Source organism: Oculina patagonica, chromosome 4, assembly GCF_052425735.1.
Source record: "Oculina patagonica isolate OP01 chromosome 4, crgOcupat, whole genome shotgun sequence".
Lineage (NCBI taxonomy): Eukaryota > Metazoa > Cnidaria > Anthozoa > Scleractinia > Oculinidae > Oculina > Oculina patagonica.
Window position 1 is genome coordinate 18,471,623 of NC_135761.1, and position 9,150 is coordinate 18,480,772.

General features: G+C 37.3%; 1 protein-coding gene across 1 annotated transcript in view; it reads left to right on the plus strand.

Moving 5' to 3' along the window:
• Window positions 1–9,150, plus strand: part of LOC144651817 (collagen triple helix repeat-containing protein 1-like) — a 75,758-nt gene that overhangs the window by 25,224 nt on the left and 41,384 nt on the right. The window lies entirely within an intron of this gene.

A 9,150-nucleotide genomic window follows, 5' to 3' on the forward strand; every position in this document is an offset into this window, starting at 1 on the left:
ACCTAGCTAGGCCAAGCAGTTAAAATTGACACCCTCCCCTCCCCCTAGCTTTTGAGGGCTACTCCCCAGCCGGGTACCAGTGGATAGACCGTAAGCCTGGCCAAGGTCACCACACCATCCTTGACGTCAAGCCCCCCACAAGTCAAGGTTGCTGGCCAGTTTTCTGCGAATTCGCTGAGAAATATATTTTATTGTATGCCCATGAGATCCTCAAATAATGCCAGAAAGGCTAAAAACACTGTGTTATGTAACGTTGTTTTCGGGAATCACCGGTGTAGATTTACTTATTAAACAAACTTTGTATCTTAAAGTGGCTCAACTGGATTTTTTAGGGGTAACACCGCTCAAGTTTGAGAATTAGATACGTCGTCATTAACAATGCTATGGAAAAACGATCACCACAGCTGTATTAGATAAAGAGTATTTTTTATGACCAGTGTTATATTGTCATCGGAGATGCCATAGCGACGAAATGACGTCATTACGTTTTTTACTTTCGCTTGTATTCCTCGGCACCAGGAGCTTTTTTCGGAAATTGCTCAAAGGAGCTTGTACCACGCGCATAGCCGCCCCGATGTTAGCAAATTTTGAACAATTTCTATGAGAGCAGGAAAACGAATTTGATGAGCGTGCGTTCCGGTGCACTTGTTGCCATTTTTGTATATTATTTGGTCTATGCCTGCAAAAATGATAATAAATTGGAAACCGCTTAATGAATTTTTTTTAAAAATTTGGTGATCTTGAGATTTGTCATCAATTGATATGACTTGCAAGTTGCAAGCTTATTGAAAGCATTTAAGGTATTAAAACTTGGCCTCCAATGTACTATTTTTTTGTGGATTTTGTGTCCTCATTATTCACAGGTATTTCTTTCAACTTTCAAAACATTAAAGGCAATAAAATTGGGCCTCCAATGTACTATTTTTTGCCGATTTCGTGCCCTCTTTATTCACAGTTATTGTTTTCAACTTTAATAACCGCGTGCACGACTTTTACAAAAAATTAATTTGTATGAAACAGGATTCTCAAACTTGAGCGGTTTTACCCCTAAAGCCTTGAGCCTTACCCCTTGAGCCTTAAGTGAATCGTCCTACAAGAGGGCAGACTTTCTTAAGAGGACACCTTATTACAAGCCGGCACAGTATTGGTTACCCGACAGAACAGATAACTGTTTTTTTGTAGTTGAATGGTCAATCTCTTGTTTGACCAATCAGTGATCACCCTTCTGTTGTGCATGTCAACCCGGTACACATGGCAAGCCTGGTTCCCCAGGGACACCCGGACGGGATGGACGTGATGGTCGTGACGAAAATCAGGGAACTCCGGGAATGAGTGGACCAATGGGACCTCCAGGATTGCAAGGACCAAAGGGAGAACCTGGTATCCAGGGTCCGAGCGGACAAAAAGGAGAGCGCGGAGAGACTGGGACAAGTGGAATCCCCGGGACTCCAGGTATGATGTCTTACAAGAACTGGAAAGAGTGCGCATGGAAAGACCTGTTGATGAAAAAGATCGTGGTCTGATCAAGGTAGCCATTTTGTGCATGATGCAACTGCTTTTACTGAAACAGAATTTTGTTTTGCTTTACCGGATATAACTTTGTTGAAGAAATAGAGGATCAAAAGGACAAAACTTGAGGAACTTTAAAAAATCTAATAATAACACTTAAAATTGTAAATCTACATAAACTACCTATCTTATTAAATATATAAAGAATGCGCAAAACAGTACACGCCAACTCAATGAACGCTTTGGTGAAAATCGCCGCTCCATTCTAAATCACCATCAGCTTATCAAAATCCTTCGAATTCTTCTATTTCATGGCATTAATAGACGCGATGAACTTAATAAGTGGCATTTAATCTAGCTTGTTTTAGCCTATCGTTTTCTGTCTGGTCGTCTTAGGGCCTCTTCACATGAGCCCGGTTTACGAGCTGTCTCAGTTACCAGGACGGATTTTGACCTCTGTTCATATGGAAAATTTTAGCCCGGTTGACGGGGATAAAATTCAAGAAACAAAGGCAAAATGGCGACACATAAAGTTGCATCTTTCGCGACTATCGTAGCTTTATTGACCCATATAACTTTATTAATAAAGCTAATTCGCATATTTCTGAAGTGGAAATAGATACAAGGTGTAGTGACCTGTAGGGTTCTTTAAAGGGCTTACTGTAAGCTTACTAGAAAGACATCAGTGAAGACACAGATAATTCCAACTCGCTATATTATCAGACCATGTGCTCTGCTTTACAATAATCATGTGATCTCTTATTAGATTGCATAACCGAGTATCATATTACTACATTCCTCCCCTTTCAGAAGGGAAGCTATTTTCTCAAAAAAAGTTGCGTCCCGGCGACCGGGCTGGAGCGTTCATATGGGAAAATATTCTTCCCGGTTGTCGAGATCTCGGTTGCAGAAACCGAGATATCGGTAACCAGGCTGGCCCACCTTCTCATATGAACACATCCAAAATTTTACAAGAAAATAGGAGTGAGCCGAGATCTCGGTAACTGGGCCAGCCCGGTCAACCGGGATCATATGAAGAGGCCCTTAGTAGGTTTGTTTCGAAAACCGAAATATCGGGCTAATAGACCTCAAGTTGATTTCTTGTATATCCCATTTCAGTTTCAATCAAAGTTGCCGTTTTATACTAAGAAACTCCAAAACTCTGCCTAGGAGATTTTTCCTTTGAAAGAGGTAAAATAGTGGTATGTTCACAAAGAACTCTTCTGACACAGCCCTCCATGTTTACTGGACTGGAACCGGGACACACTAGGCGACAGGTCGCTGCGACAAGTCGCTCCGTGTGTACTGCTTCAAAACAAGTCGCTGTGATAAAAAAAATATGATAAAAAAAATCACGCATTCCTCGAAAGACGCTTTGTTAGTCTCTTCCACGCATTCGATGGCTGATGTTACGTCAATAGGCGACACGACGTAATAATGGCGGACAGTGGAATAAAGGTAAACAACTGAAACTAAAATTGTAAAGAATGAACAAGCTAGTCAAGGTAGCAACGTCTACGCTAATGGTGAATAATTTGTGAGGTGATAAAGGATCGAAACAGGTAGAATCAACAGAGGAAAGACATGCATGTAAACACTGACATAACGAGTTGTAATAAACATCGACCAAAACTGCGACTTGCTGTCAAGTGAAATGCCATTGATAATCAAGTTATTAACCAGACTTGGGTGATGACCAGTCACAAAACGAAACAGTAACTAATCAACGTAGCACTCACTACAGCGAAATGAATGATTAGATAATTAGTAAAGTTTAATTCCGAAGATTGGAACCGGTCATACTCGAATTAAGAGTGCCTTCTCCTTAATTAATAAAACAATAGCAATTCACATTCATAACAACCGATAAGTCCAAGAACGCAGTCAATATTTATTCGTGAATTGCTTAACAACTGCTCCGAATCAAAGCTGCCGAACACATACAATAAAATGAAATGTAGTCTATATTTCTACCTCCACGATTTGACATAAATATTTCATTGTTGGCGTACAACGCCGAGGGATTCTCTCATGCAAGTTTATCGCCAGGATGCCATATAAAACGGCCGTTCGTGAAAACGCTGGAAACGAGGCGGATCGCGTGCGAAAACAAGCCCGGAGGATTTCCCGGAGCGAAAACAGCTTACCGGTAATTATAAAACTCTCGCGCATGCGTACACATATGGATTAGTAATTGCCCCCGCAGGGTTTTGGCCTAGAGGTCAAAACCCGAGGAGGCACCCTAGGAGTCCCCGGGTGTATACATACAAGGACAAAGAATGTTTGTTGAAAAAGTAAGAAATGTGTTTGTAATGGGCGAAGCGTTCTCGATTTGACAAAACTAGGCGCGCACGGTCGTCTCGGGTAATATTTTAGCAAGCGCGCACGGTGGTGTCGGGTACTTGCAACCATGAGGTCGCGTTTCGTCACCTTCGAGCTTCGCCATCTTCTAGCAGCATTTCGTTTTCCGGTTTTGGTTTACGCGTGTTCACAGATTTGTTCGAGCGGTTTCTCTGCTTTAAGTGATATTTGAAGCAGTTAGTAATACGTCGAAAGATTTCGAGCAATTGGTTTCGTGTTCTTGGCTACGTGTGTTCCAAGAGCTGGTTCGAGCGTCAACGTTTGCTTTCGGGGGTTTGTATCGTATACATCTTACAACGAGTAATAAACAAAAATGTAATACAAGGTAATTCGTTTCGCTAACAAACTGTCAGATTATTTGATCCAAAGAGTGGGTTGAATAAGGATCAAAAATTGTTTTCTCGAATCCTTGAACTGTGCCATATAGCGTTTGTTACTCGCGGAATTTTTAGGCTTTTTGGTCTGGAAATTATTGTTAGTATTAAAGTTAATTTTGAATGTTATAAGCCCGGAAATAAGCTTGCGTGTTGTCACCACAAATAATGTGTTATGTGTTATTTCCGCTAGGTTAATATTTCCGCGCGCTAGGTAATATATTCGACTTGAACTTGTGAATTAATATTTTTAGGACGCAACGGTGTCACACAACAAGAAATTCCGCAGCAAACAATGTCATGATGTACATGGCACAGTAAAAAAAGAAGCCTGTAGTCCATCGGCATCAATAAAGGCGACATAAAGACTCCACTAATCCTAGATTATTGCTGTAAAACAAATTATAAAAAGGCGGGGGCAGCTTTATAGTGAGAACTATTACTAGTTATAAGCTGCTTCGCCTCGCTGCGCAGCAGTAACTTCATGAAGTCATTTGCAAACGAACCAATAACTTTTTCTTATTTGCTCTATTTTATAAAAAAGGGAAAAGCAATAACAATAAATTGAAAACTAGACTTACATTCTTATGTTTACAATTAAACTTGTTCGAAGGAGATACTCATTTAACTTTTTTCACGGAGGCATGTTCCGAGTAGGTCCAATTTTAATTAATTATTTAGCGATACTCAGACGCATCAATTTGTTGCCCAGATATGGAAATTCTTCATTCTCCACAGGCAATAACAGAAAGAATTATAAAAGATCACTTAAGGTCCATTTGCTTTTACGGGACCGAAAACAAACTTTGCAGATTGAACAAGACAATGTGGAATTATGTCTGTAAATACAGCAATAAATGGGATAATCGGTTATTATCCAAATTTATGTACACATACGCCATGTTCTCAAGGTTGTCAAAAAATGGCAGTTTACTTTTCAAGTTCGATCACGATTCACGATATCTGTAAAGGCCCTGCAAATGCACCTGAAATTGGACTGCAAATGATCCCAGTACCAGAAATCAGTTAATTTTGCAAATGATGCCTCAAAAAATTAAGAATAATGAGTTTTGATGATGGGACCAAAAAACCAATACGTAACTCACCCAGATCAAAAAGACTAAATATCAAATGACTCAGCTGGAAGCAGCAATAAGTGGAATAATCGGCATGTTATCCAAATATATTTACCCCGAATCCGTGTTTTTAAAGTGGTAAAAAATAGCAGTTTGCTGATCGCGTTGAATCACGATATTAGACGTAAAAGTTCCAAAAAGGCCAATTCTATATAACGAGCCTGAACTGTTTTACTTGCCAATCGCAAATCCCTATGAGACGATCAACTGGCTTTTTGTGTGGCGTAATCAAAACTGTCTCGTTTTCTAAACTAAAAATATATTTAATCGGTACAAGAAATCTCAAAATTCTTCGTTTTATTGTTAAGGTGAAAGAAACATGTTGCTATCAAGCATTATTCTGCGAAATCACGGAATTTCCTGCCCGCAAGCGACCTAAGCTTAAGGAGGCTCGATGTAGTTTTTTTAGCCGAAGGGTGGTTGTTTTGAAAATTAAAATTATCTAGGAAGCCAATGTTCGATTTTTGCCAAAATACACCATAATGATCAAATATGACCAAATTTTAACTTTTTACTCGTCACTTTGTCACAAAGGTTACCATAGCAACCATTGACGTTTTCTTTTGTTCTCAAACAAGCTTGGTTTTCTCGAAATCTAGACTGACACTTGGTATTCATTTTTTGATATGTTCAAGTACAGTAGATTTACTACCTGTCCTCAAAATTTTAGGAAAATCTGTTAGAGCGTTTTAGAGCAAATCAAGAATGAAGTTTTTGGTATTTTCTTATAATTTCTTACAATCAGCAGTCGATATATTTTAACAAGTTAAAGCAAAAAGTCTTTCGCTTTTAGTTAATGATCTTTGATGGTGTAAGTATTTATATTTCAGTGAGAGAAACTGTGCTCAAATAATACGAAACAATTTTAAGGCGCCTATTTTATATTAAAACGGTGTTTTTCTGAAAAATTCATTCTTTATTTACTTGAAAACGCTCTTACAGATTTTTCTAAAATTTCGTCAACAGTTAGTCAATCTACTAAACTTTAACATATCAAAAAATAAACACCAAGTGTCAGTCTAGATTTCGAGAAAATCAAGCTTGTTTGAGAACAAAAGAAAACGTCAATCGTTGCTATGGTAACCGTTGTGACTAAGTGACGGGTAAAAAATTAAAATTTGGTCACATCTGATCATTATGGTGTATTTTGGCAAAAATCGAACATTGGCTTTCTAGGTAATTTTAATTTTCAAAACAACCACCCTTAGTCTAAAAAAACTACATCGAGCCTCCTTAACGTAAGTAACATTTTGGATAAATGCGTTGCAAGTAAACACATAAGTATTGTGGCCTTTCTAAGAAATAAATTCGTCTTCTGGAGTCATAATCCACTTATGTATTACCAAAGAATCAGGTTTTAGTCAAGCATATGCCTTAAAAAGAGACCAAAGAGCAAACTGGGGAAACACATTTTGTAGTTTTGAATTCTGTCGCTTCAAATTGCATTTGTTGATTTACGATAATAAAACTTTTCACGTCTTTTGTCTATTCATATAATTCACGAGTGTTTGAATCATTCTTTAACAAATATTATACATAAAATACTCTTCTACATTTTTCCTTTAAGACACTGTTGTTTTGGGATATGGAGGAGGAATGACACTCAGTCTTAGATATACCTAAGTGAAGTCCACCGTGGATCGAAGTAAACATATAAAAAATTGAAGACTTCATCCCATTTAACACATTCACACGAACAGAGGAAGAGGAAAAACAAGCGGAGAACAAAAGAAGTACCTGTAGCTCAAACTGTCCTGATGACAGCGAGTGGGGATCCAAACAAGAAAGAAACCCTTCCTAGATGCATGTTTTTAAAATTTGTACTATGTTTCCAGAAACAAAACATTTACTGTATTATGTGTTCGATATATATACGCACTCCCGGTCGATAATCAAGTTATTTACAACACTAAGAAGTCAGTGCGTGCATCGCCACTCGCCAGCTCTCATCGATGTTCCTAGAAATGATGAAATCATTTGAAACTTGAACTTTTACTGATTGTTAATTAGGCTTCCCAGCATCTAATTTTACTTTTCTAGTGAAGAAATAACCAGTAAAACTCTTTCTAAAGGGTTAAAACTACAGGTTTTGTATTATTTTTATTCCCATTGAATCAATTATCAAGTGCGGACGTGCTCACTCACATGTAGTCAGGAAAAAAGAAACATGTTGCATGACTAGCTACTTGCAGCTGAACTCACGAACTTCATCGATTAAGTTGGTAAATAACATTTTGATAAATTATATGAGCAAACCATTCTACAAAGCAATCCCTGTTAATCAGAAAAAAAAGTTATATGCATACGTGTATGTTATCTGATAATAGTCTTGTTAAAGAGTTCTGAAAAAGTTTCCTTTAAGTTTTATTTCTTCAGCTTCTTAAAAGTGAGTTAGCAAAACATAAGTTAGTTTGTCTGGTTTAAAAATGTTTTGACCGCGTATCGTGATACAGGTTTATAAACACAACCTAGTTTTGAAGTTCATCGTTAAAAGCATTTATTCAGGTTTAATCTTGATCTATAAACACAGGCGCCATGTTCTCATAGTTGTCACAAATAATTTCTGTCAGCTTAAGAATTGTGCAAGTTACGAAATGTTTTTTTTCTTCTTCATAGAAGGCAAAGTTCTTTTATTTATTTTTTTTTTTTGCTTATCCGATGAACCCACGCAAAAATGACTCTTTAGTGCAGAGTGAGCATTTAAACAAAGAAGAAAACTGAAAAAAATAACATTACTCACTAGATCTGAAGTGGGCAGTTGCGTGTGTTTATTAGGGCAGAATCCCACTCACACGTAATTATATCTCAGTAAATACGCTAAGTGCAAATTGATATAACATGGCAAACAAATTAATAAATTAACATGACTAAACAAATTTCCTGCGTAAAATATTGATCGGCGTTCAAAGAGAAGTTCATTCACTGTTGAACAGCGAGAGGTACGTATTGGAGACGTTGCCCATTAAGTGTGTAACTGTTTTTGTGTGCCAAATTGAAAATTTTGATCCTATCTTTCTTTTTACCATTTAACTTTCTTGGACGACTTGGTAGGTAAATGATTAACACATCTTAACAGCAACGTTTTAGCGAAGAAATCTTCAGTTCAACACAAAACTTGGTGTGGAGAGTCACTTGGAAAAGTCCTTTTTTTTTACAAATTCGTTCAGTTGCAGTTTTTTCTGTTAACTATTACAGTGACGATCCTAAGTATTCCACATTTTTTCTTCTTTTAAAAAATATTCAAAAACATAAAAATAAATGAAATTTCCACACATGTTTATACTGACGCACCTAACAAACATGCATCATTAGGCTGAACTCAGGGAAAAAAAATAAAAAAAATGACAGTTTTAAGGGGCGAGGTTCGGTTCATAAACATTTTGTAAATTTTCGCCTTTATTGTAAAAACGTCTTTCTATGGGTATCGAATTCGAATAGATTTATTCGTTTACTTTTTTTTCGTGCATATCTAAACTAAAATTTTCGTGCTAATCTTTTGGGTTATTCTGCTAAAACATTTTTCCATAAAACTGGTTAAAGGTTGTTTCACAATTGGCGATGTATACATAAATATACTACATGCTTCTTATTTTTTCCAATCGTGGCTTAAAACGCCCATCAGCAAGACGCAGAAGAAATGTCACACAAGCAACGCACAAAATACACAAAATTATCGTTCTCTCTTCTAATCACTACAGGCGTCTATCATAACCGTTTTTACATTATTTCTTTTTCCCTAAGGGTCAAAAGATATCGATTTAAGTCTCTAA